The sequence below is a fragment of the Carcharodon carcharias genome, chromosome 1 (assembly GCF_017639515.1).
Source record: "Carcharodon carcharias isolate sCarCar2 chromosome 1, sCarCar2.pri, whole genome shotgun sequence".
Taxonomy (NCBI): domain Eukaryota; kingdom Metazoa; phylum Chordata; class Chondrichthyes; order Lamniformes; family Lamnidae; genus Carcharodon; species Carcharodon carcharias.
Window position 1 is genome coordinate 91,853,926 of NC_054467.1, and position 13,200 is coordinate 91,867,125.

Consider the following 13,200-nt stretch of genomic DNA (forward strand, 5'->3'; position numbering starts at 1 on the left):
CTCCTTTTTCAAAACAGAAATGCTTTCAGCTTCCTTTTTGTATCCCATTGACCAATCAAGATTGATTTCCCTTAGCCAATTTCACCCTAGAAGACTTGGTCCTCTGGCTCTCAATACCAACTCTGGTAGCTTTGCCGACTGGCTTCCATAATGGACAGTTACTCTGCTTATGCCTTTTACTTGAATGTCTTCACCTGTATATGTTTTTAGCTTGGCAGCTGTTTCTTCTAAACTTAATTGATGTTCACCATTATTCAAATATCTGAAGGTATGTTCCGCAATTACTGTGATGGAAGCTCTCGTGTCCATTTCCACTTTAACAGGTTTGCCATTACCTTCACTGTGACAGATATTAGTTCTATCTTTCCAACTTTCAGATTAAACAATGAGTAAGTGTCTGAATTTATTGTTTCAGGCTCTTCCACATTGTAAATTTCAATGGACTTCTTTTGTTTACAAGCCTGCTTGATTCTTTCCTTGCACTGCCTCATCATATGTCCATTTCTCTGACAATAATAGCCTTCAACTTTTTTAAACTGTCAATTGCTAAAAGACTGTTTCTTTCCATCTCTATTAAAATTATTCTTTGATTTTGCTGCTAAGTTATTTAACTTTATTCGTCGGCTAGCGGAGGCTGTTTCCCGCTTCTTGGCAGAGTCTTGCATTTTTGTGCCCTTTTTGGCTGGGGTTTCCAGCCCGATGTGGAGGACAGCGCCATTTTGTGCACCCTGTATTGCTTTTGAACCTCTTTCTACGCTTTCCATGGCCAGTGCTATCTCTAGCGCCTTCGTGAAATCCGAATTCACTTTAGAAAATGATCTTTTCTGAATAGTGTCCTCATTCACACCACACACTAAATGATCTCTGAGCATGTCATTTAGAGTCATACGGAACTCACAATGTTCTATTAACTGCTTCAAATCAGACTGTAGGCTTTGGCCCCACAAGTACTCAAGAGGATCATGGGTTCAATTCTCATTCCACATCTGCTCATTTAGCTGGATTTAAAAGATCTGAAGGTACTAGTTGAAGAAGAGGAAGTTGGGTCTCCCTGGTGTCCTGACAATACTTATTCCTTAAGCAACAGCACTGAAAACAGATCATCTGGCTATTATCACATTGCTGTTTGTGTGATCTTGCTCTGTGCAAATTGGCTGCTTTATTTCCTACATTACAACAGTGCCTCTGTAAAAGAAGCACTTCATGGGTTGCAAAGTGCTTTGGGATGTCCTGAAATTTTTAAATGTGCAAATCTTCCTTTCTTTACTAAATAGTTCTGAAATAAATGAGCAAAAGAGGTCAAATTATGTAGTTGTTTCAACTTTGGTGAAAAAATATCTGTTAATATTATTAGGCAGCACGACTGCCTAATAAATGGAGTGCTGGCTCATTTACTCAGCAGGAAGCTATATCCCTTAAGGTAGAGAAAAACTCTGGTGAGGGAAAAAAGTGAAAATTAGATCGAGAATTAAGATCAAGGAGCAGGGAGACTCACCTCAGGCACAGAGCTACCCTTAATTGCAGGCAACATGTTGATTTGCTTTTTAGTTTCTTCCATCATGCTGCAAAGGCAGCATTTGCAATTTTGAAGTCTTGTTTCTTTAATTAGTCTGCTATATTAAAAGGTTGATGTCTTGTTGCCTACGAGGACAAGGAGGTACAGAAGCAAGTACAAAATAAGTCTGTCAAAAATGCACCCTGGTTGTTTCGGGATGCTGTGTGCATTAGTGATTGAATTAGATTTGGCACGAACAAGATCCCAGAGTACAGGAGATAGGAAGCGTGCCAGGGTTGAATGCCAGTTAATCTGCCATTTACTGCCACTAGAGGAAAAAAATGTTTAGTACCTTCCATAGCTATTAATCGAAAGATTCCAACCAAATCTCATCAATGGTAGAGTATGGCAATTCATCAATCAACAATGACTGCAGAATGTAAGAGCAGAACCATTAACAAATATAGCCATTCTCTCTTGACACAAGCTGCAGAATTGCACACATGCACCTGTGCTGGAGCAATAAAGACATAATTTCTCCCAAAATACCTTACAGATACTGAAAGAAAGTTGACAGTTAACTTTTTACTGGTAATTCTTCCAGTGGAAACCCTCTTCAATTAAAGATAACGGGAGAAAAAAAGGATAAAGGGGTACCTTTAATTGTTTTTGGGGAGGGGAAAATTTAAACAAATTTCCACTGTTAATTATATAATCATTGAGCATTTAATTTTATTCATTTGCTGGGCATTGAACTAGACATTCACTTGGTCTCCTACAGTTAGGAGCAGAATGAAACTGGTTTAGGAGGTACATGTTTGTGATGTGTATCTGTAAATAAAAGTTTGTAAGTATGTAATGATTGGTCCAGTTCTATCTTTCACCTGGATATCTGAAATAGAACATGGTAGCAGAGGATGGTTGCCTAAAAGTGAAGTTTTCAAATTATGAAAACAATTTTCAGACATAAAATAAAAATCCAAATGGCCATTGTGAAAAATGGCAGAAAGCAATTTTAAACTATCGGGGTATGATGACTGTCTGATGATATCTATAAGAAAGATGATCTGTTAAATACCAATGTGGCATTATCTGAAACTGATAGATTTCAGAAAACGTCTAGGGCAGAATTTTGCCCTTGGCGGGGGTGCTCAGCGGTGGCAGGTGGAGGTGGGCAGGAAGCCAACCACCACCCACGATTGGCACCGGACCGCGAATTCACACTGATGGGCCAATTAAAGCCTGCCCAACGTCAAACACGAGAGGCAGCGCTGTGCAGCGGTGGTGGGGGGAGGGGGGGGAGAGGAGGGCGAGCGGGGCCGAGCGCGAACTTCACGCATGCACGTGAGTGAGCGCTGAATAATCTCTCTGAGGAACAGAGCTGCCTCAGGGAGATGAAGAGATATTTTTTTAAATAAAAAAATAAAAATGTAATGAAACATGTCCCCTCATGTGACACTGTCACTTGAGCGGGGATATGTTATTAATGAAAAATTAAAGTTTTTATTTTATTTTTATTTGCTTTTGGAAACCTCATGCTGCCCATGGATGAGATTTTGAAAAAATGCAAAGGCCGCTCAGTCTTTTCTCCTGCCCGCCAACTGTTAGGTTGGATAGGCTGCGAAAATTTGAATTTAATTGATTACTTAATGGCCTTAACAGGCCTTTTAATTGTCAGTAGGCACGCTGCTAACTCTGGCATGTCCCCACCAACAGAACTATCGCGCAACTGCGTGTTGACGTTGGCACGCTCGGCTGACATGAACGCACGTCATTTCACACTCAAGCGGGTCGGGCACGCGCCCACCTGCCAAGCAAAAATTTCTGCCCATGGTTATTCCATGTAAGAATATATCATGGACTTTAACAGATTGAATATGGTCCCTTGTGCTAAGGTGTCTCATGTAGACAGGCAACAGGTTCTAACTTGTGTTCGGTCTTGGAGAGGAAGAATGTTGGATTAAATGCCTTGAAGATATTCTTGGACATTGTCATTTCCTTCAGCATTAATGGAACTAATGAGACATTCTCTGTGGCACAAAGAATAGAAGATTCAATGATTACCAGATTTCAAAATTGTCCAATGTTGGATATGGACGTCAATACGTAGGAAGGATTAAAGACAGGCAGAATGAGGATGAAAGTACGTTTCAGAGATCTGGCTATTACAACAGAGGACAGAATTAGAACTGCAATAATGGGCAAATGAATCCCAGGAATGCTGAGGTACAGTTAATAGATCCTTTAGGTGTGACTTGAAGTATCATATGCAGTGAACTGCCCAAAGCAGAGAGGCAGAGTCTTTAAAATGTCATTTGCTAAAGAGAATTCTGAGAAAAAGAATGAAGGTAATTATGAATCCAAACAAATTATATTGATTGCAAGGAGTTTTAGCACTTTGAATGCAATAGACATGCATTCCTTTAACTGTGCTGTATTGGATAGTACTTGCGCTTCAATAGTCTGTGGGACAGATTGATCAAAATGTTATCATGATTTATCAAATAGTGAAGATTGATGAAAGGTTAAGGAATATAAAAATACTACTTGCTTTAGGTTTGGCAATGACACTTTGAGGTAAATAAAGAGAGCTGTAATTCCCTGTAAGATAATTGGAGTAAGCCATTTTATAAATACTGATGTAGTCTCTAGTGAGATACCTGTTGTTGAGTGAACATTCTATGAAAAAGGCACAGATGAAACTTGACATAATGTATGATAAAGCAATTATTTTTGGAATTACAGCTGAACTGGAGTTTACTCAGTCACAGCATGACTCTTTCCTCTTAACAAAACTTGATGATGATAGGTTGAGAAAGTAGTTAAAAAGGCATATGGGATCCTGAACTTTATAAACAGAGACATTGAATACAAAATCAAGGAAGTTATGACAAACATTTGTAAAATGCTGGTTCAGCCTTAAATGGAGTATTGTGTCCACTTCTGGGTACCACATTTTAGGAAGGATGTGAAGGCCTTAGAGAGGTTGTGGAAAAGATTTACGAGATCGGTTGCAGGGATGAGGGATTTTAATTACGTGGATAGGTTGGAGAAACTGGACTTCTACTTAGTTAAGGGAAAGTTGAGTGGAGATTTGCTAAAGGTGTTAAAAATCATGGAGTCTAGTCAAAGTAAAAAGAGAGAGAAACTCTTCTGTTGGCAGAAGGATCAAGAACCAGAGGACTTAGATTTAACGTGATTGGCAAAAGAGCTAATGGTAAAATGAGAAAGAACTTTTTATGCAACTAGGGGGAATGCACTGCTGGAAAGGGTGGTGGAGGCAGATTCAATCATGGCATTCAAAAGAAAATTGGTTGAGCACCTGAAGAGAAAAAAATTGCATGGCCCACTGTGGAATTGGCTAAATTGATCTTGCTGAGAGCCAGCATAGATTGAAAGGCCTCCTTCTGGTTTGTAACTCTTTTGAGTACAAACCCATTTCCATCTGTTTCAGATGAAGTTACATTGTTTCATAGTTTTGCCATTGTGAGATTTGAACTCTTGATACTCTTTTGAGTAAACCTGTTTCCATCTGTTTCAGATGAAGTTATATTGTTTCATAGTTTGCCATTGTGAGATTTGAACTCTTGATCTTGGGGTTACAAACCCAGTCCCATAACCACTTGGCTACTTAGGCCAAGCTATTGATGTAACTCTTTTGAGTACAAACCCATTTCCATCTGTTTCAGATGAAGTTACATGTTTCATAGTTTGCCATTGTGAGATTTGAACTCTTGATACTCTTTCGAGTACAAACCTGTTTCCATCTGTTTCAGATGAAGTTACATGTTTCACAGTTTGCCATTGTGAGATTTGAACTCTTGATCTCAGGGTTACAAACCCAGTACCATAACCACTTGGCTATTTAGGCCAAGCCTTAAATTGATCTTGCTGAGAGCCAGCATAGATTGAAAGGCCTCCTTCTGGTTTGTAACTCTTTTGAGTACAAACCCATTTCCATCTGTTTCAGATGAAGTTACATTGTTTCATAGTTTTGCCATTGTGAGATTTGAACTCTTGATACTCTTTGAGTAAACCTGCTTCCATCTGTTTCAGATGAAGTTATATTGCTTCATAGTTTGCCATTGTGAGATTTGAACTCTTGATCTTGGGGTTACAAGCCCAGTACCATAACCACTTGGCTATTTAGGCCAAGCCCCCTTCTGGTTTGTAACCATACAATGATTCTGAGTATTAGACAAGCATTTATGGCATCAGGTGATAAGAATGTTACATAGACAATTTGCACATGCTTCTTGTCAACGGTTAAAAATCCTGTTAAATAATGCAGGGGTAGTTGATGAGAAGTATGCAATGCTAATCAAAGTGATTAGTGAGAATTATGAAATCTGTAAAACGTATCAAAGGATGCTGTCATGTCCAATTATAAGCCTTCCATTGGCACTTGACTTTAATGAGGCAGTTGCCATGGATCTAAAGTAATGGAACAGAGAAATATTTTCACCCTACATTTTACTGACCTGGCAAACAGATTTGGCATTTCTACATTAATATATAGCAAGGAAAAGAGGGTTATTATAGAAAAAAAATATGAAGAAATGGATGGTGAGTGTGACTTGGAACACCAGCAAGGTTTCTGACTGACAATGGGGGTTAATTTTAACTAATAGTTCAGAGACATGTGTGAAAGCATGAATATCAATGTCATGAATACAGCAGCTGCATGTCCTTTTAGCAATAGTTTTTTTTAAAGGAAGCATACTGTGATCAATAAAATAGTGCATAAAATTTTAGCTGATCAACTAAGCTACAAATTGACAATCACCTGGCATTGACAGCTCACGCAAAGAATTGTTTCCAAATGGTTGGAGGGTATCATCCTTATCAATTAGTCTATGGGTGAAACCCCTAATTGTCATTGGTTCTTTGTGATAGTCTTCCTTCTCTAGCAAGTATTACAATTGGTTCCATTTTTACTGCGCATTTGAAATGCTTACATGCAGGGAGTGTGGGCTTTTATTAATGCTGAGGTCTCAAAGAAAATTCATAGAATGCTGAGGCATTATATTAGACCATCTGAATTTAATTCAGGAGATTTGATGTATGAGGGTCATGACTGTGAAGTGATGGCTGCCAATAAACTTGAAGACAAATTAATAAAAGATACAAAGCAAAGGAGCATACGGCCATACTAGTCTGAAAACTCCCAATCTCATCTGATCTCGGAAGCTAAGCAGACTCAGACCTGGTTAGTACTTGGATGGGAGACTGCTTGGGAATACCAGGTGCAGTAGGCTTTACAGGCTGCGTGGCCTAATGGATAAGGCGTCTGACTTCGGTGTTTGTACTGGTGTTATCAGACGATTGCAGGTTCGAGTCCTGTCATGGTCGCTTTATATAGAAATCAGGTGGAGGTTCCTAAAAAAAAACTGCCGTCTCACTCGCCAGTTAAAGGCTAGTCGTTTGGGCTTGGCCTAAATAGCCAAGTGGTTATGGTACTGGGCTTGTAACCCCAAGATCAAGAGTTCAAATCTCTCAATGGCAAACTATGAAACAATGTAACTTCATCTGAAACAGATGGAAACAGGTTTGTACTCGAAAGAGTTACAAAGCAAAGGAAATTAGATGGTTGGAGAAAGTTGGAGCTTATTGTTCAGAGGTACGAGATAAGGGTTGACCAGCTTTGTCACATAGATGGCTTTGTACTGTAAAAATCCTTCTGGATGGGATTTTTAACAATAATGCAAAGTAACTGCTAGGGATTTTGAAGAGTTAAGGGTGATACAGATGTTGGAATGGATTCTCACACAGCTGGAAAACAGATCTTAAAAATCTTTTAGCTCTTTTGGTCACATGGCAGATGTAAAAGAAAAACTACATAAACTGAACAAATGTTTCAATAGCCTGAATAATGATTCCAAGGTATGGCATCTTTTGGTGAGACCTGTTTTGCTGAAAATAGGTTGTGTTCAACTAAAAGCAGATTCTGCAATGCCTTATTGGTATCATATTGGAAAATCTTGAGGCATGTTCATGAGGCATGTTGATGATTTCATATGGGGTGGTTCTGTGGAATTTGAGAAATGTGATATTAAGATTAGAGAAAAATTTAAAATTGAGAGTCAAACTTTTAGGAATTTTAAATATATTGATTTGGATGTTAAGTAAAGTTGGCCTGGTATAACTTCGGAACAGCAATCAGCAATTCTATTCAGGGAGAGTTATTCCCAATAATCATTCTAGATCATCACACAAAGATAATATTATATCTAAAAAAGAGACAGAGCAGTTGTGAAGCTTTATTGTTCAGTTGAACTGGTTGTGCACTAGATGAAATGCTACTTTTGATATATTGGAATTAAGTATTCCAACAAAATACCCTAGAGAATGCTTATGGGGAAATAATACATTAGAAAAATTAAATCCAGATAAATGTGTACTTATTTCCTATCCTTAGGTCACCTGAGAAACATGAAACTCATCATTTTTAATGGTGCTTCACATGCTAATCTTCCTGATGACTGTTCATGTGCAAGTGGTTTTGCAGTATTTTTTTTATGAATGCAAATGGGAAGTGTTGTCCTTTAGCTTGTGAAAGTAAGAAAAATAAAAAAGGGTTTTAAAAGTGCTCTGGTTGCTGAAACGCTGGCTCTTGTGGAGGTACTGAAAATAGGATTCTATTTGTCAAATATTTTAATTACGACTCTCTTCAGTCAGTGTCCTGAAGATACTATAGCCATTGAAGGCTATGTAGATAATTGTTCATTGTGGGTTTGTGTACACTTTACGAACAGAGTGAGAAAAGGTTACAGATTGATCTTGCCAGCTTGAAACAAATGCTAGAGAGCTATCGAGAGCTATCAACTGTCACATTGTTTCACTAAAAGAAATACATTTATGACAACACTGTTAGGGCGAGAAGAGGGAGTCTCTCAATGCGATTCTTTCTATACAATATGGAAACTTTTGATTTAACTTTTTTAAATTTTTGCTTGTAAACTTTTTTATTGAAAGAAAGAGCAGGGAATGTACTAATTGTTTAGTAATTGAGCTTACATTGTATTCAGATGGTGAGCATCAACTGGGGGTTCACTTAGGGCTGAATCTTCCGGTCGGTGTGCGGGGGTGGGCCTGACACGCGGCGCATAAAATGACGTGCGATGATGTCAGGCGTGCATCCCGACATCATTGCACGTCATCTCGATATTTCATTTGGTGGGCGTGAGCCAGAGGTGGCTGCGCACCTGCTGAAATGTTAATGGCCTAGTAAGGCCATTAAGGAAGTAATTAAAGTAGTTCTGAATGTTGCCCGTCCAATGTTAAGGTTGGCAGGCAGGCAAAAAGCCCAAGTGGCCTTCACATTTTTCAGGAAACCTCATCCACAGGCGGGATGAGGTTTCCTGAAGCTTTTATAAAATAAATACATGAATTTTCCCACCTTTATAAGTATGCCCCAACTCATGTGACACAGTCACATGAGGGAACACACTTGAATAAATTTTTAAATCTATTCTTTATTAATTCTCATAATCATTCAATCTCCCTGAGGCAGCTCTGTGGCTCAGGGAGATTGCTGCGCTCTTTCACATGCATGCACGAAAGAGCGCAGACCCCGACTCTCCATCCTCCCCCCTGCCCGCATAGGTAGTGCTCCGGCCACACATTAAGCTTGCGGGCTTTAATTGGCCCACCCACGTAAAATGGTGGCGCACAGCCAATTGCAGGCGGCAATCAGCCCTGAGCCCACCTCCACCTGCGCCCCCCCAGTCCGCCCACTGTAGGAAAAATCCAGGCCTTAGGCTCTTACATTTAGGAGCAGACTGAAACTGTGGTCGTAGGGTCAGGAGGTACATGTTTGCGATATGCATCTTTTAATTTTATTTGTGCAAGAGATGTGAGCATTGCTGGCAAGGCAATCCTTTGTTGCCTGTCCATGATTGTCTTTCAGATGTTGGTGGCCAGTTGCTTTCTTGACCCACTACGATCTATTTGTAGGTACACCCATGGACTGTTAGGAAGGGGGCTCCAGGTTTATGAACTCTCTGACCTGTCCTTGTAGTCACAATATTTATATGGTTGGTCCAGTTAAATTCCTGATCAATGGTAACCCCAACACGATTTTGATAATGGGGAATTCAGTGATGGTAATGCCTTGAATATCAAGGGGTGATGTTTAGATACTCTTAAGTTGGAGGTGTTCATTGGACTGATCAGTGGCAAGTAACATACATGCCACACAAGTGCTAGGCAATGACTACTTCCAACAAGAGGGAATCTAACCATTTCATCTTGATACGCAGGTCAGATACTGTGAATTCTTAGGCAAGTAACTCACTCCCTGACTCCCCAAAACTTGCCCACTATCTACAAGGCGCAAGTCAAGAGTATGATAGAATACATTTCACTTGCCTGGATGAGTCCAGCTTCAAAAACACTTAAGAGATCGACACCATCCTGGACAAAGTAGTCCACATGATCGGCACCCTTTCCACCCTCTTAAATGTCCACACTCAGTGGTGTACAGTAGCAGCGGTGTGTACTATTTACAAGATGCACTGCAGCCATTCACCAAGGCTCCTTCACAACAACCTCCAACCTCTGCCACCTAAAAGGACACGGGCAGCAGATTCATGGGAACACCAGCACTTGCAAGTTCCTTTCCAAGCCATACACCATCCTGACTTGGAAATACTTTACTGTCTCTGAATCAATCCTGGGATTTGTTTCCTAACTTACACCATGTGGAGCAGTCCAAGGAGGTGAACTCACCACCACCTTCTCAAGCGCATTTAGGGATGGACAATAAATGCTGGTCTTGTTAGCGATCCTCAATTTCCACGAATCAATAAATAGAAAGGCACCTTTCGATCCGCAGTCAAAAGGGTGAAGCTAGATTTTGCAGCATATCTTGAACAGGCAGAAATGTCCCTATGGAAGTTACTGCTCAGAGAGCAAAGCTACAAGCAGACCTTGCAAGGTCAGAATTTCTAGCCTTTAAAATGATGAAGGAGTCATGTTCATCCCTTGGGGAGTATGTGCCTGCTTCTCACCTGCCAATAGCACTTACTGCTCTTCATCCGTGCACTAGTGCTACTTCCTCAAGCTCATTAACTACATCCTCCAGAGTGTGTGCCTGTGTAGGCGCTTGCTGTAAAAGAGTGCTGTGAGGTACTGGGACACATCCTGAGCTGTCAATGTGTACTTTATATCAAGTTCTTTTAAGATTTCAGAGTAAAAGCTTTAAGATTTCAGTAAGTTGCTGCTTATATTTGTCTCATTCATGATTAGCATTCAGTGGGCTCCCTCTTGAGAGGACTGCATGGGAAATAATTATGAATGTTTAGCGCGGGGATGTTAGTCTCAGATATGAGGGTACATTTTGTAGTAAACATACTTTGGGCATGGTCATGACATCAAATTCCTACAACACTATTGCACCTGTGCATTCAACCTCTTTTGGAATTCTCATCCATATTTTTAAACCTCTTCATGGATTCACCCCTCCCCATCTCTGTAACTTCCTCCAGCTCTACAACCCTCAGAGATCTCTCCAACCCTCAAATTCTCGGTTCCACCATTGGCTGCCATGCCTTCAGTGGGCAGTGGGCTGTTTAATCGAATTGCATATCAGTAACATCATGGGAAGGACACCAATGCATGGTCGGTCAAGTAAGCTGAAGAACTAAGGTGCACCTAATAGTTCACTAAAGTTCCTTATTGTAATAGTTTCAGTGCCAACCTTCCTTTCCTGAATGTTGCTTGGCTCCAATTACAACGAGCAAGGAAAAAGAACATTTATTGCTGGTAGGGCCCATTCTTGACTAGCCTCTAACACAGTTGACCACACCATCCTCCTCCAACCCCTCTCCTTCATCTGACAGCTGGGTGCAACTTCACTCAACTGATTCCATTCTTATCGATCCAGTAGTAGACAGATAATCACTTGCATTGGTTCCACTTCCCACTCCTGCAAAGTTACTTCTAGAGTGCCCTAAGGATTTATCTTTGATGCCCTCCTATTTCTTACCTTTATTCTGTTCCCTAGTGACATCATCTGAAAACAATAATAAGTTCCACATTTATGCTGACGACATCCTCCTCCAACTCACCACCATCTTTCTCAATCCCTACACTATCTCTAATATATCACACTGAATGGCTGACATCCAGTATTGGTTCAGCAGAAATTTCTTCCAATTAAATTTTGGCAGGACAAAGCCATTGTCTTTGGCCCCCATCACAAACTCTTCCCTATACACCAATTCAATCCCTACTCCTGGTAACTGTCTGATGCTGAACCACTTGCAACCTTGGAGTCATATTTAACCAAAGATGAGTTTCCGACTACTGATAGCTCCATCACCAAGACCACCGACTTCCACCTTCATAATATCACCTGCCTACATCCCTGCCTCAGCTCATCTGTTGCTGAAATCTTTATCCATGCTTTTGTTACCTCTAAATTTGGCTACCTCTCTGCTCTCTTGGCTGACCTCCCATCCTCTATAAATCTAAAGTCATCCAAAACTCTGCTGCCCATATCCTAACTATCACCAAGTTCTGTCTGTCCATCATCCCTCAGTTTGCTGACCTCCCAATCTAGCAAAATTTCAACTTTAAAATTGTCACCCATATTTTTAAATCTCTTCATGTCTTCGCCCCTCTCAATCTCTGTAACGTTCTCCAGCTCTACAACTCTCAGAGATCTCTGCAGCCCTCAAATTCTCAGCTCCACCATGTCTGCCATGCCTCAGTTGCTTAGACCCTAAGCTCTGGAATTCCCTCCTGAACCTGCCTGCCTCTCTTACCTAGCTTTCCTTCAAAAAGCTCTTTAAAACCTACCTCCTTGACCAAATGTTTGATCACCTGCTCTAATATGACCTCTGAACCTCAACGTCATATTGTATTTGATAATGCTCCTGTGGATCACCTTGAGACATTTAACGACATTCAAGGTGCTACATAGGTACAAGGTATATACAAGTTACTTTTTCATAAAATCCAACTTGTTCAAACCCCTATGATTTTGTGCCCTGTTTCTCTATAAAGTGTCTAGGAATATGTTGTATGTTAAAGTTGCTATGTAAATGGAAGTTACTGTTGTTGATTTAAATAGCTGATAAATAATTTAAACACTGCTTTGCTGCTTTATAGGTGCAAATGCTTGATTGATCAAGTGGGCTGGAATTCGATCACAATTGAGACGTGATTGAGTTAGCAGATAAGCAAGCATACTGAAATCCTGCAGTAATGTACTGTTGACCCCAGTTTAGCACAATCACATCAATTTCCAGACCATAGGATATGTATCAGGATTAATTTTGGATCAGTGCATCTAAATAGAGAGGGCAAGTCGGAATAACAGTCCATGTCTGGATGCAGCATATATTTATCCTGGATTTGTTGTTTTAAACTGGTAAACATTAAAAAAACCATGGAGAAAACCCCTTTTATACTTGATGCATATGATCTAAAGAAACCAGTTTATTAATGCTAGCTCTTGAAACCATTAAACAAAACATGTAAAATTATCAAATATATGTAATTTGGGAAATGTAAACGTTTTCAAGAATAGAGAACAGCGTACATTGTGTAAAGGGTAAAGAAAATATATGGTGCAAATAGCAGTCAGAATGAAACTTCTTTATTCTCAAGTGTTTCAGGGCAGTTTTCTTTTTCAAAATAATGCAACAGGGTTATTTGTCTCAGGGGTTCTGCTGCACTTTGTAGAACACATTTGTAGA

At 40.0% G+C, this 13,200-nt stretch overlaps 1 protein-coding gene and 1 non-coding gene across 2 annotated transcripts in view; both read left to right on the forward strand.

Annotated features, from left to right (window-relative positions):
- Positions 1-13,200, forward strand: part of ndst3 (N-deacetylase/N-sulfotransferase (heparan glucosaminyl) 3) — a 256,590-nt gene that overhangs the window by 168,959 nt on the left and 74,431 nt on the right. The gene's annotated exons all lie outside the window — the stretch shown is intronic.
- LOC121286144 lies at positions 6,635-6,753 on the forward strand. The gene has a single exon (XR_005944894.1). It is a non-coding gene; the product is annotated as a 5S ribosomal RNA (ribosomal RNA).